Source organism: Triticum urartu, chromosome 5A (assembly GCF_056163025.1).
Source record: "Triticum urartu cultivar PI428250 chromosome 5A, HENAU_Tu73, whole genome shotgun sequence".
Classification (NCBI taxonomy): domain Eukaryota; kingdom Viridiplantae; phylum Streptophyta; class Magnoliopsida; order Poales; family Poaceae; genus Triticum; species Triticum urartu.
In genome coordinates this window covers 366,591,291-366,604,061 of record NC_141877.1, presented here as the reverse complement: position 1 = coordinate 366,604,061, position 12,771 = coordinate 366,591,291, and positions in this window count along the sequence as shown.

Here is a 12,771-nt window from a genome sequence, read left to right as displayed (position 1 = left end):
TATTTTTGGTATTTTTGTTGTATACATTGAAAAATAAAGATTGCAAAATAGTAAACGAGATGCGATAATAAAAGAGATGCAATATAATAAGTAAGAGACCCGGGGGCCATAGGTTTCACTAGTGGCTTCTCTCATGATAGCAAGTATTATGGTGGGTGAACAAATTACTGCCGAGCAATTGATAGATGAGCGCATAGTTATGAGAATATCTAGGCAATGATTATGAAATATAGGCATCACGTCCGTGTTAAGTAGACCGAAACGATTCTGCATCTACTACTATTACTCCACACATCATCCGCTATCCAACATGCATCTAGAGTATTAAGTTCATAAGAACAGAGTAATTCTTTAGGCCAGATGACATGATGTAGAGGAATAAACTCAAGCAATATGATATAAACCCCATATATTTATCCTTGATGGGAACAATACAATACGTGCCTTGTTGTCCCTATTGTCACTGGGAAAGGACACCGCAAGATTGAAACCAAAGCTAAGCACTTCTCCCATTGCAAGAAAGATCAATCTAGTAGGCCAAACTAAATCGATAATTCGAAGAGACTTGCAAAGATATCAAATCATGCATATAAGAATTCAGAGAAGAACCAAATATTGTTCATAGATAAACTTGATCATAAATCCACAATTCATCGAATCTTGGCAAACACACTGCAAAAAGTATTACATCGAATAGATCTGCAAGAACATCGAGGAGAACTTTGTATTGAGAACCAAAGAGAGAGAGAAGAAGCCATCTAGCTAATAACTATGGACCCAAAGGTCTGTGGTAAACTACTCACATGTCATCGGAGAGGCTATGGTGTTGATGTAGAAGCCCTCCGTGATCGAATCCCCCTCCGGCAGATCGCTGGAAAAGGCCCCAGATGGTATCTCACGGGTATAGAAGGTTGCGGCGGTGGAAAAGTGGTTTCGTGGCTCCCCCTGATGTTTTTAGGGTATAAGAGTATATATAGGAGAAAGAAGTTTTTCAATTAGCGGGATATTTGAATAAGAGTTTTTCAATGAAAGGATATTTGAATAATAGTTTTTCAATGAAAGACCTCGGTGAAGCTGCTTATATATTGGGCATCAAGATCTATAGAGATAGATCGAGTCGCTTAATTGGACTTTCACAAAGCACATACCTTGACAAAGTTTTGAAGAAGTTCAAAATGGATCAAGAAAAGAAAGGGTCCTTGCCTGTGTTACAAGGTGTGAAGTTGAGTAAGACTCAATGCCTGACCACTGCAGAAGATAGAGAGAAAATGAAAGATGTTCCCTATGCTTCACCCATAGGCTCTATCATGTATGCAATGTTGTGTACCAGACATGATGTGTGCCTTGCTATTAGTTTGGCAGGTAGGCACCAAAGTAATCTAGGAGTGGATCACTGGACAGCGGTCAAGAACATCCCGAAATACCTAAAAAGGACGAAGGATATGTTTCTCGTTTATGGAGGTGACAAAGAGCTCGTCGTAAATGGTTACGTCGATGCAAGCTTTGACACTGATCTGGACGATTCTAAATCGCAAACCGGATACGTGTTTTAATTAAACGGTGGAGCTATCAGTTGGTGCAGTTCTAAACAAAGTGTCGTAGCGGGATCTACATGTGAAGCGGAATACATAGTTGCTTCGGAAGCAGCAAATGAAGGAGTCTGGATGAAGAAGTTCATATCCGATCTAGGTGTCACACCTAGTGCATCAGGTCCAATAAAAATCTTTTGTGACAATACTGGTGTGATTGCTTTGGCAAAGCAATCCAGATTTCACAAGAGAACCAATCACATCAAAAGACGCTTCAACTCCATCCGGGACCAAGTCCAGATGGGAGACATAGAGATTTGCAAGATACATACGGATCTGAATGTTGCAGACCCGTTGACTAAGCCTCTTCCACGAGCAAAACATGATTAGCACCAAGGCTCCATGGGTGTTAGAATCATTACTGTGTAATCTAGATTATTAACTCTAGTGCAAGTGGGAGACTGAAGGAAATATGCCCTAGAGGCAAAAATAAAGTTATTATTTATTTCCTTATATCATGATAAATGTTTATTATTCCTACTAGAATTGTATTAACCGGAAACATGATACATGTGTGGATACATAGACAAACAGAGTGTCACTAGTATGCCTCTACTTGACTAGCTCGTTGATCAAAGATGGTTAAGTTTCCTAGCCATAGATAAAGAGTTGTCATTTGATTAGCGGGATCACATCATTAGGAGAATGATGTGATTGACTTGACCCATTCCGTTAGCTTAGCACTTGATTGTTTAGTTTGTTGCTATTGCTTTCTTCATGACTTATACATGTTCCCTTGACTATGAGATTATGCAACTCCCGTTTACCGGAGGAACACTTTGTCTGCTACCGAACGTCACAGCGTAACTGGGTGATTGTAAAGGTGCTCTACAGGTATCTCCAAAGGTAGTTGTTGGGTTGGCGTATTTTAATACTAGGATTTGTCACTCCGATTGTCGGAGAGGTATCTCTGGGACCACTCGGTAATACACATCACTTAAGCCTTGCAAGCATTGCAACTAATGAGTTAGTTTCGGGATGATGTATTATGGAACGAGTAAAGAGACTTGCCGGTAACGAGATTGAACTAGGTATTGAGATACCGACGATCGAATCTCGGGCAAGTAACATACCGATGACAAAGGGAACAACGTATGTTGTTATGCGGTTTGACCGATAAAAGATCTTCGTAGAATATGTAGGAGCCAATATGAGGATCCAGGTTCCGCTATTGGTTATTGACCGGAGACGTGTCTCGGTCATGTCTACATAGTTCTCGAACCCGTCGGGTCCGCACGCTTAAAGTTCAATGACGGTTATATTATGAGTTTATGTGTTTTGATGTACCTAAGGTAGTTCGGAGTCCCGGATGTGATCACGGACATGACGAGGAGTCTCGAAATGGTCGAGACGTAAAGATCGATATATTGGACGACTATATTCGGACACTGGAATGGTTATGGGGATTATCGGATATATACCGGAGTACCGGGGGGTTACCGGAACCCCCCCGGAGGTTATTGGGCCTCATGGACCCAGTTGGTGGAAGAGGATAGGCGGCCAAGGGGCAGCCGCGCACCCCTCCCCTCCCAAGTCGAAATTGGACAAGGAAGGGGGGCGGTGCCACCCCCCCTTTCCTTTCTTCCTCTTTCTCCTTCCCTCTCCTCTCCTACTCCAACATGGAAGGGGGAGTCCTACTCCCGGTGGGAGTAGGACTCCTCATGGGGCACGCCAAGGGTGGCCGGCCCCCTCCCCCTCCTCCACTCCTTTATATACGGGGAGGGAGGCACCCCCTAGAGACACAACAATTGATCCCTTGGATCTCCTAGCCGTGTGCGGTGCCCCCCTCCACCATAATTCACCTCGGTCATATCGTAGAGGTGCTCAGGCGAAGCCCTGCGTCGGTAGAACATCATCATCGTCACCACGCCGTCGTGCTTATGGAACTCTCCCTCGAAGCTCGGTTGGATCGGAGTTCGAGGGACGTCATTGCTACCTATTGAGCACTACGTTGGTTTTCCCCAAAGAGGAAGGGATGATGCAGCAAAGTAGCGTAAGTATTTCCCTCAGTTTTTGAGAACCAAGGTATCAATCCAGTAGGAGGCTACGCGCGAGTCCCTCGCACCTGCACACAACAAATAAATCCTCGCAACCAACGCGATAAGGGGTTGTCAATCCCTACACGGCCACTTACGAGAGTGAGATCTGATAGATATGACAAGATAATTTTTTGGTATTTTTATGATAAAGATGCAAAGTAAAATAAAAGCAAAGTAAAAAGCAAAGGAAATAACTAAGTATCGGGAGATTAATATGATGAAGATAGACCCGGGGGCCATAGGTTTCACTAGTGGCTTCTCTCGAGAGCATAAGTATTCTACGGTGGGTGAACAAATTACTGTTGAGCAATTGACAGAATTGAGCATAGTTATGAGAATATCTAGGTATGATCATGTATATAGGCATCACATCCGACACAAGTAGACCGACTCCTGCCTGCATCTACTACTATTACTCCACTCATCGACCGCTATCCAGCATGCATCTAGAGTATTAAGTTAATGAAAACAGAGTAATGCCTTAAGCAAGATGACATGATGTAGAGGGATAAACTCATGCAATATGATGAAAACCCCATCTTGTTATCCTCGATGGCAACAATACAATACGTGCCTTGCTGCCCCTACTGTCACTGGGAAAGGACACCTCAAGATTGAACCCAAAGCTAAGCACTTCTCCCATTGCAAGAAAGACCAATCTAGTAGGCCAAACCAAACTGATAATTCGAAGAGAATTGCAAAGATAACCAATCATACATAAAAGAATTCAGAGAAGATTCAAATATTGTTCATAGATAGACTTGATCATAAACCCACAATTCATCGGTCTCAACAAACACACCACAAAAAGAAGATTACATCGAATAGATCTCCACAAGAGAGGGGGAGAACATTGTATTGAGATCCAAAAAGAGAGAAGAAGCCATCTAGCTACTAACTATGGACTCGTAGGTCTGAGGTGAACTACTCACACTTCATCAGAGGGGCTATGGTGTTGATGTAGAAGCCCTCCGTGATCGATGCCCCATCTGGCGGAGCTCCGGAACAGGCCCCAAGATGGGATCTCGTGGATACAGAAAGTTGCGACGGTGGAATTAGGGTTTTGGCTCCGTATCTGAACGTTTGGGGGTACGTAGGTATATATAGGAGGAAGGAGTACGTCGGTGGAGCAACAGGGGGCCCACGAGGGTGGAGGGCGCGCCTGGCGGGGGTAGGCGCGCCCCCTACCTCGTGGCCTCCTCTTTTGTGTCTTGATGTAGGGTCCAAGTCTCCTGGGTCTTGTTCGTTGAGAAAATCACGTTCCCGAAGGTTTCATTCCGTTTGGACTCCATTTGATATTCCTTTTCTTCGGAATCCTAAAATAGGCAAAAAAACAGCAATTCTGGGCTGGGCCTCCGGTTAATAGGTTAGTCCCAAAAATAATATAAAAGTGGATAATAAAGCCCAATAATGTCCAAAACAGTAGGTAATATAGCATGGAGCAATCAAAAATTATAGATACGTTGGAGACGTATCAAGCATCCCCAAGCTTAATTCCTGCTTGTCCTCGAGTAGGTAAATGATAAAAACAGAATTTTTGGTGCGGAGTGCTACTTGGCATAATTTTAATGTAATTCTTCTTAATTGTGGTATGAATATTCAGATCCGAAAGATTCAAGACAAAAGTTCATATTGACATAAAAATAATAATACTTCAAGCATACTAACAAAGCAATTATGTCTTCTCAAAATAACATGGCCAAAGAAAGTTCATCCCTCCAAAATCATATAGTTTAGTCATGCTCCATTTTCGTCACACAAGAATGCTCTCATCATGCACAACCTCGATGACAAGCCATGCAATTGTTTCATACTTTAGTAATCTCAAACCTATAAACTTTCACGCAATATATGAGCGCGAGCCATGGACATAGCAATATGGGTGGAATAGAATATAATGAGGGGGTTATGTGGATAAGACAAAAAGGAGAAAGTCTCACATTAACGAGTCTAATCAATGGGCTATGGAGATGCCCACCGATTGATGTTAATGCAAGGAGTAGGGATTGCCATGCAACGGATGCACTAGAGCTATAAATGTATGAAAGCTCAACAAAAGAAACTAAGTGGGTGTGCATCCAACTTGCTTGCTCACGAAGACCTAGGGCGCTTGAGGAGGCCCATTGTTGGAATATACAAGCCAAGTTCTATAATGAAAATTCCCACTAGTATATGAAAGTGACAAAACAAGAGACTCTCTATCATGAAGATTACGGTGCTACTTTGAAGCACAAGTGTGGCAAAGGATACTAACATTGTCCCTTCTCTCTTTTTCTCTCATTTTTTTACTTGGCCTTTCTCTTCTTTTTTATGGCCTTTCTCTCTTTTTTTATAATTCCTCACTTGGGACAATGCTCTAGAAAATGATGATCATCACACTTCTATTTATTTACAACTCAATGATTACAACTCGATACTAGAACAAAAGATGACTCTATATGAATGCCTCCGGCGGTTTACCGGGATATGCAATGGACCAAGAGTGACATGTATGAAAGTATTATGAATGGTGGCTTTGCCACAAATACTATGTCAACTACATGATCATGCTAAGCAATATGACAATAATGAATGTGTCATGATAAATGGAATGGTGGAAAGTTGCATGGCAATATATCTCGGAATGGCTATGGAATTGCCATAATAGGTAGGTATGGTGGCTGTTTTGAGGAAGATATAAGGAGGTTTATGTGTGAAAGAGCATATCATATCACGGGGTTTGGATGCACCGGCGAAGTTTGCGCCAACTCTCAATATGAGAAAGGGCAATGCACGGTACCGAAGAGGCTAGCAAGGATGGAAGGGTGAGAGTGTGTATAATCCATGGACTCAACATTAGTCATAAAGAACTCACATACTTATTGCAAAAATCTACAAGTCATCAAAAACCTCAGCACTCGCGCATGCTCCTAGGGGGATAGATTGGTAGGAAAAGACCATCGCTCGTCCCCGACCGCCACTCATAAGGAGGACAATCAAATAACACCTCATGTTTCAAATTTGTTACATAACATTTACCATATGTGCATGCTACGGGAATTGCAAACTTCAACACAAGAGTTTCTCAATTTCACAACTACTCAACTAGAACGACTTTGATATTATTACCTCCATATCTCAAAACAATCATCAAGCATCAAACTTCTCTTAGTATTCAAAACACTCATAAGAAAATTTTACTAATCTTGAATACCTAGCATATTAGGATTATAAGCAAATTACCATGCTATTTAAGACTCTCAAAATAATCTAAGTGAAGCATGAGAGATCAATAGTTTCTATAAACAAATCCACCACCGTGCTCTAAAAGATATAAGTGAAGTACTAGAGCAAAACTATATAACTCAAAAGATATAAGTGAAGCACACAGAGTATTCTAACAAATTCCAAATCATGTATGGCTCTCTCAAAAGGTTTGTACAGCAAGGATGATTGTGGTAAACTAAAAAGTAAATACTCAAATCATACAAGACGCTCCAAGCAAAACACATATCATCTGGTGAATAAAAATATAGCTCCAAGTAAAGTTACCGATAGAAGTAGACGAAAGAGGGGATGCCTTCCGGGGCATCCCCCAGCTTTGGCTTTTAGGTGTCCTTATATTATCTTGGGGGTGCCATGGGAATCCCCAAGCTTAGGCTCTTGCCACTCCTTGTTCCATAATCCATCAAATCTTTACCCAAAACTTGAAAACTTCACAACACAAAACTCAAAGTAGAAAATCTCGTGAGCTCCGTTAGCGAAAGAAAACATAAGACCACTTCAAGGTACTGTAATGAACTCATTCTTTATTTATATTGGTGTTAAACCTAATTTATTCCAACTTCTCTATGGTTTATAAACTATATTACTAGCAATAGATTCATCAAAATAAGCAAACAACACACGAAAAACAGAATCTGTCAAAAACAGAACAGTCTGTAGTAATCTGTAGCTAGCGCAAGATCTGGAACCCCAAAAATTCTAAAATAAATTTCTGAACGTGAGTAATTTATCTATCAATCATCTTCAAAAATAATTAACTAAATATCACTTTCCAAATAAAAATGGCAGCAGTTCTCGTGAGCGCTAAAGTTTCTGTCTTTTACAGCAAGTGTAACAAGACTTCCCCCAAGTCTTCCCAACGGTTCTACTTGGCACAAACACTAATTAAACACAAAAAACACAACCTAAACAGCGGCTAGATAAATTATTTATTACTAAACAGGAGCAAAAAGCAAGGAATAAAAATAAAATTGGGTTGCCTCCCAACAAGCGCTATCGTTTAACGCCCCTAGCTAGGCATAACAAGCAAGGATAGATCTAGGTATTGCCATCTTTGGTAGGAAATTCTTCAATGAGACATCTACCATCTTTAGGAATTTCTTTATTTTTATTTATTATCAAACTTTTAGACACAAGATCGAAAAAATCATTTGTAACAAATGGTTCCTTAATGATAGCAAAAAGATTGGGATGAATACTTATAGATTTGAGATCCGCAGTTTCCTTACTAGAGGATTCACCCTTATTTTTAGGAACATACATAAGCTTGGAAATTTTAGTGGGAGGACTTGGAGTATTCTTTACGGAAGAAAAAGCGGTTCCCAAGTTGGTAATAATATCCTCAAGTTTATCGATTCTAGTGGAATCGTGATTTATTTTCTCATTAACTATGGGTTCCTTCTCTTTAATATTTTGCAAAGTGACTCCTACTTTAGATCCATATTGAGAGATTCGGTTGTGGATCTTTTTATCCAAATTTTCAATAAACTCTACGGTGGCAACCTTATTTTCAATAATTTCAAGTCTTTGCATTACATGCTCCAAAGTTAATACAGTTCCATTAACCAAAAGAGGGGGTGAGCCAAACAAATCTATCATAGCATTATAAGAATCAAAAGTATGGCTACCCAAGAAGTTCCCTCCAGTAATAGTATCAAGGACATATCTGTGCCAAGGAGTAACGACTACATAAAAATTGCGAAGAAGAACGGAAGTAGATTGCTTCACGGTAGATCTATTTTGAGCATTGCAAATTCTATACCAAACGTCTTTTAGATTTTTCCCCTCCCTTTGCTTAAAATTTAGAATTTCATTCTCGAGAGACAACGGAGAAGATAAGGGACTAGCCATAACGACAAGCAAGCAAACTAACACACAAGCAAACAAAAAGCAAGCGGGCAAAAAGAGGCAAACGGGAAAGAGAAGGAGGATAGAGAGAGAGGGCAAATAAAACGGCAAGGGTGAAGTGGGGGAGAGGAAAACGAGAGGCAAGTGGCAAATAATGTAATGCGGGAGATAAGGGTATGTGATGGGTACTTGGTATATTGCCTTTTGCGTAGACCTCCCCGGCAATGGCGCCAGAAATCCTTGTTGCTACCTCTTGAGCACTGCGTTGGTTTTCGCCGAAGAGGAAGGGATGATGCAGCAAAGTAGCGTAAGTATTTCCCTCAGTTTTTGAGAACCAAGGTATCAATCCAGTAGGAGGCTACGCGCGAGTCCCTCGCACCTGCACAAAACAAATAAATCCTTGCAACCAACGCGATAAGGGGTTGTCAATTCCTACACGGCCACTTACAAGAGTGAGATCTGATAGATATAATAAGATAATTTTTTGGTATTTTTGTGATAAAGATGCAAAGTAAAATAAAAGCAAAGTAAAAAAGCAAAGGAAATAACTAAGTATTGGGAGATTAATATGATGAAGATAGACCCGGGGGCCATAGGTTTCACTAGTGGCTTCTCTCGAGAGCATAAGTATTCTACGGTGGGTGAACAAATTACTGTTGAGCAATTGATAGAATTGAGCATAGTTATGAGAATATCTAGGTATGATCATGTATATAGGCATCAGGTCCGAGACAAGTAGACCGACTCCTGCCTGCATCTACTACTATTACTCCACTCATCGACCGCTATCCAGCATGCATCTAGAGTATTAAGTTCATGAAAACAGAGTAACGCCTTAAGCAAGATGACATGATGTAGAGGGATAAACTCATGCAATATGATGAAAACCCCATCTTGTTATCCTCGATGGAAACAATACAATACGTGCCTTGCTGCCCCTACTGTCACTGGGAAAGGACACCGCAAGATTGAACCCAAAGCTAAGCACTTCTCCCATTGCAAGAAAGATCAATCTAGTAGGCCAAACCAAACTGATAATTCGAAGAGACTTGCAAAGATAACCAATCATACATAAAAGAATTCAGAGAAGATTCAAATATTGTTCATAGATAGACTTGATCATAAACCCACAATTCATCGGTCTCAACAAACACACCGCAAAAACAAGATTACATCGAATAGATCTCCACAACAGAGGGGGAGAACATTGTATTGAGATCCAAAAAGAGAGAAGAAGCCATCTAGCTACTAACTATGGACTCGTAGGTATGAGGTGAACTACTCACACTTCATCGGAGGGGCTATGGTGTTGATGTATAAGCCCTCCGTGATCGATGCCCTCTCCGGCGGAGCTCCGGAACAGGCCCCAAGATGGGATCTCGTGGATACAGAAAGTTGCGGCAGTGGAATTAGGGTTTTGGCTCTGTATCTGATCGTTTGGGGGTACGTAGGTATATATAGGAGGAAGGAGTACGTCGGTGGAGCAACAGTGGGCCCACGAGGGTGGAGGGCGTGCCGGGGGGTAGGCGCGCCCCCCTATCTCGTGGCCTCCTCTTTTGTGTCTTGACGTAGGGTCCAAGTCTCCTGGGTCTTGTTCGTTGAGAAAATCACGTTCCCGAAGGTTTCATTCCGTTTGGACTCCGTTGATATTCCTTTTCTTCGAAACCCTAAAACAGGCAAAAAACAGCAATTCTGGGTTGGGCCTCCGGTTAATAGGTTAGTCCCAAAAATAATATAAAAGTGGATAATAAATCCCAATAATGTCCAAAATAGTAGGTAATATAGTATGGAGCAATCAAAAATTATAGATACGTTGGAGACGTATCAGTCATCGAGTTGAACGTGTGCAGAACTCGGAGGTGCCGTGCGTTCGGTACTTGATCGGTCGGATCGTGAAGACGTACGACTACATCAACCGTGTGTTGGAAATATGCCCTAGAGGCAATAATAAAAGCAATATTATTATATTTCTTTGTTCATGATAATTGTCTTTATTCATGCTATAACTGTATTATCCGGAAATCGTAATACACGTGTGAATACATAGACCATAATATGTCCCTAGTAAGCCTCTAGTTGACTAGCTCGTTGATCAACAGATAGTCGTGATTTCCTGGCTATGGACATTGGATGTCATTGATAACGGGATCACATCATTAGGAGAATGATGTGATGGACAAGAACCAATCCTAAGCATAGTACAAAGATCGTGTAGTTCGTTTGCTAGAGCTTTTCCAATGTCAAGTATCTTTTCCTTTGACCATGAGATCGTGTAACTCCCGGATACCGTAGGAGTTCTTTGGGTGTATCAAACGTCACAACGTAACTGGGTGACTATAAAGGTGCATTACAGGTATCTCCGAAAGTGTCTGTTGGGTTGACACGGATCGAGACTGGGATTTGTCACTCTGGATAACGGAGAGGTATCACTGGGCCCACTCGGTAATGCATCATCATTATGAGCTCAAGGTGACCAAGTGGTTGATCACGGGATCATGCATTACGGTACGAGTAAAGTGACTTGCCGGTAACGAGATTGAACAAGGTATTGGGATACTGACGATCGAGTCTCGGGCAAGTAACATACCGATTGACAAAGGGAATTGTATGCGGGGTTGATTAATCCTCGACATCGTGGTTTATCCGATGAGATCATCGTGGAGCATGTGGGAGCCATCATGGGTATCCAGATCCCGCTGTTGGTTATTGACCGGAGAGTCGTCTCGGTCATGTCTGCTTGTCTCCCGAACCCGTAGGGTCTACACACTTAAGGTTCGGTGACGCTAGGGTTATGAAGATATGAATATGCAGTAACCCGAATGTTGTTCGGAGTCCCGGATGAGATCCCGGACGTCACGAGGAGTTCCGGAATGGTCCGGAGGTAAAGAATTATATATAGGAAGTGCTGTTTCGGCCATCGGGACAAGTTTCGGGGTTATCGGTATTGTACCGGGACCACCGGAGGGGTCCCGGGGGCCCACCGGGTGGGGCCACCTGTCCCGGGGGGCCACATGGGCTGTAGGGGGTGCGCCTTGGCCTTCATGGGCCAAGGGCACCAGCCCTACTAGGCCCATGCGCCTAGGGTTTCCACCACGGAGGAGTCCAAGTGGTGGAAGGCACCCCGAGGTGCCTTGGGGGGAGGGAAACCCTCCCCTGGCCGCCGCACCTAGGAGATTGGATCTCCTAGGCTGCGCACCACCCCCCCTTGGCCCTCCTATATATAGTGGGGGAGAGGAGAGACTTGATACCCTCAGCCTTTGGTGCTTCCTCTCTCCCCGTTACGTCTCTCTCTCGTAGTATAGGCGAAGCCCTGCTACTGTGACGCCCTGCATCCACCACCACGCCGTCGTGCTGCTGGATCTTCATCAACCTCTCTTCCCCCCTTGCTGGATCAAGAAAGGAGGAGACGTCATCCGTTCCGTACGTGTGTTGAACGCGGAGGTACCGTCCGTTCGGTGCTTGATCATCGGTGATTTGAATCACGTCGTGTTCGACTACATCATCCCCGTTCTTTGAACGCTTCCGCTCGCGATCTACAAGGTACGTAGATGCATCTAATCACTCGTTGCTAGATGAACTCCTAGATGGATCTTGGTGAAACGAGTAGGAAAAATTTTGTTTTCTGCAACGTTCCCCAACACCGTGTTGTGCTAATGATTCCGCTTTCGGTCTATGAGGGTACGTGGACACACTCTCCCCTCTCGTTGCTATGCATCACCATGATCTTGCGTGTGCGTAGGAATTTTTTTGAAATTACTACGTTCCCCAACAGGACGCGCCCTCCTGCCTCGTGGAAGCTTCACGGAGTTCCAGACTTCAACTCCAAGTCTCCTGGTTTGCGTTTGTTCCAAGAAAGATCCTCGCGAAGGTTTTGTTCCGTTTGGATTCCGTTTGATATTCCTTTTCTGCGAAACACTAAAATAGGCACAAAAAATAGAAACTGGCACTGGGCCTCCGGTTAATAGGTTAGTCCCAAAAATAATATAAAAGTGCATATTAAAGCCCATTAAACATCCAAAATAGATAATAGC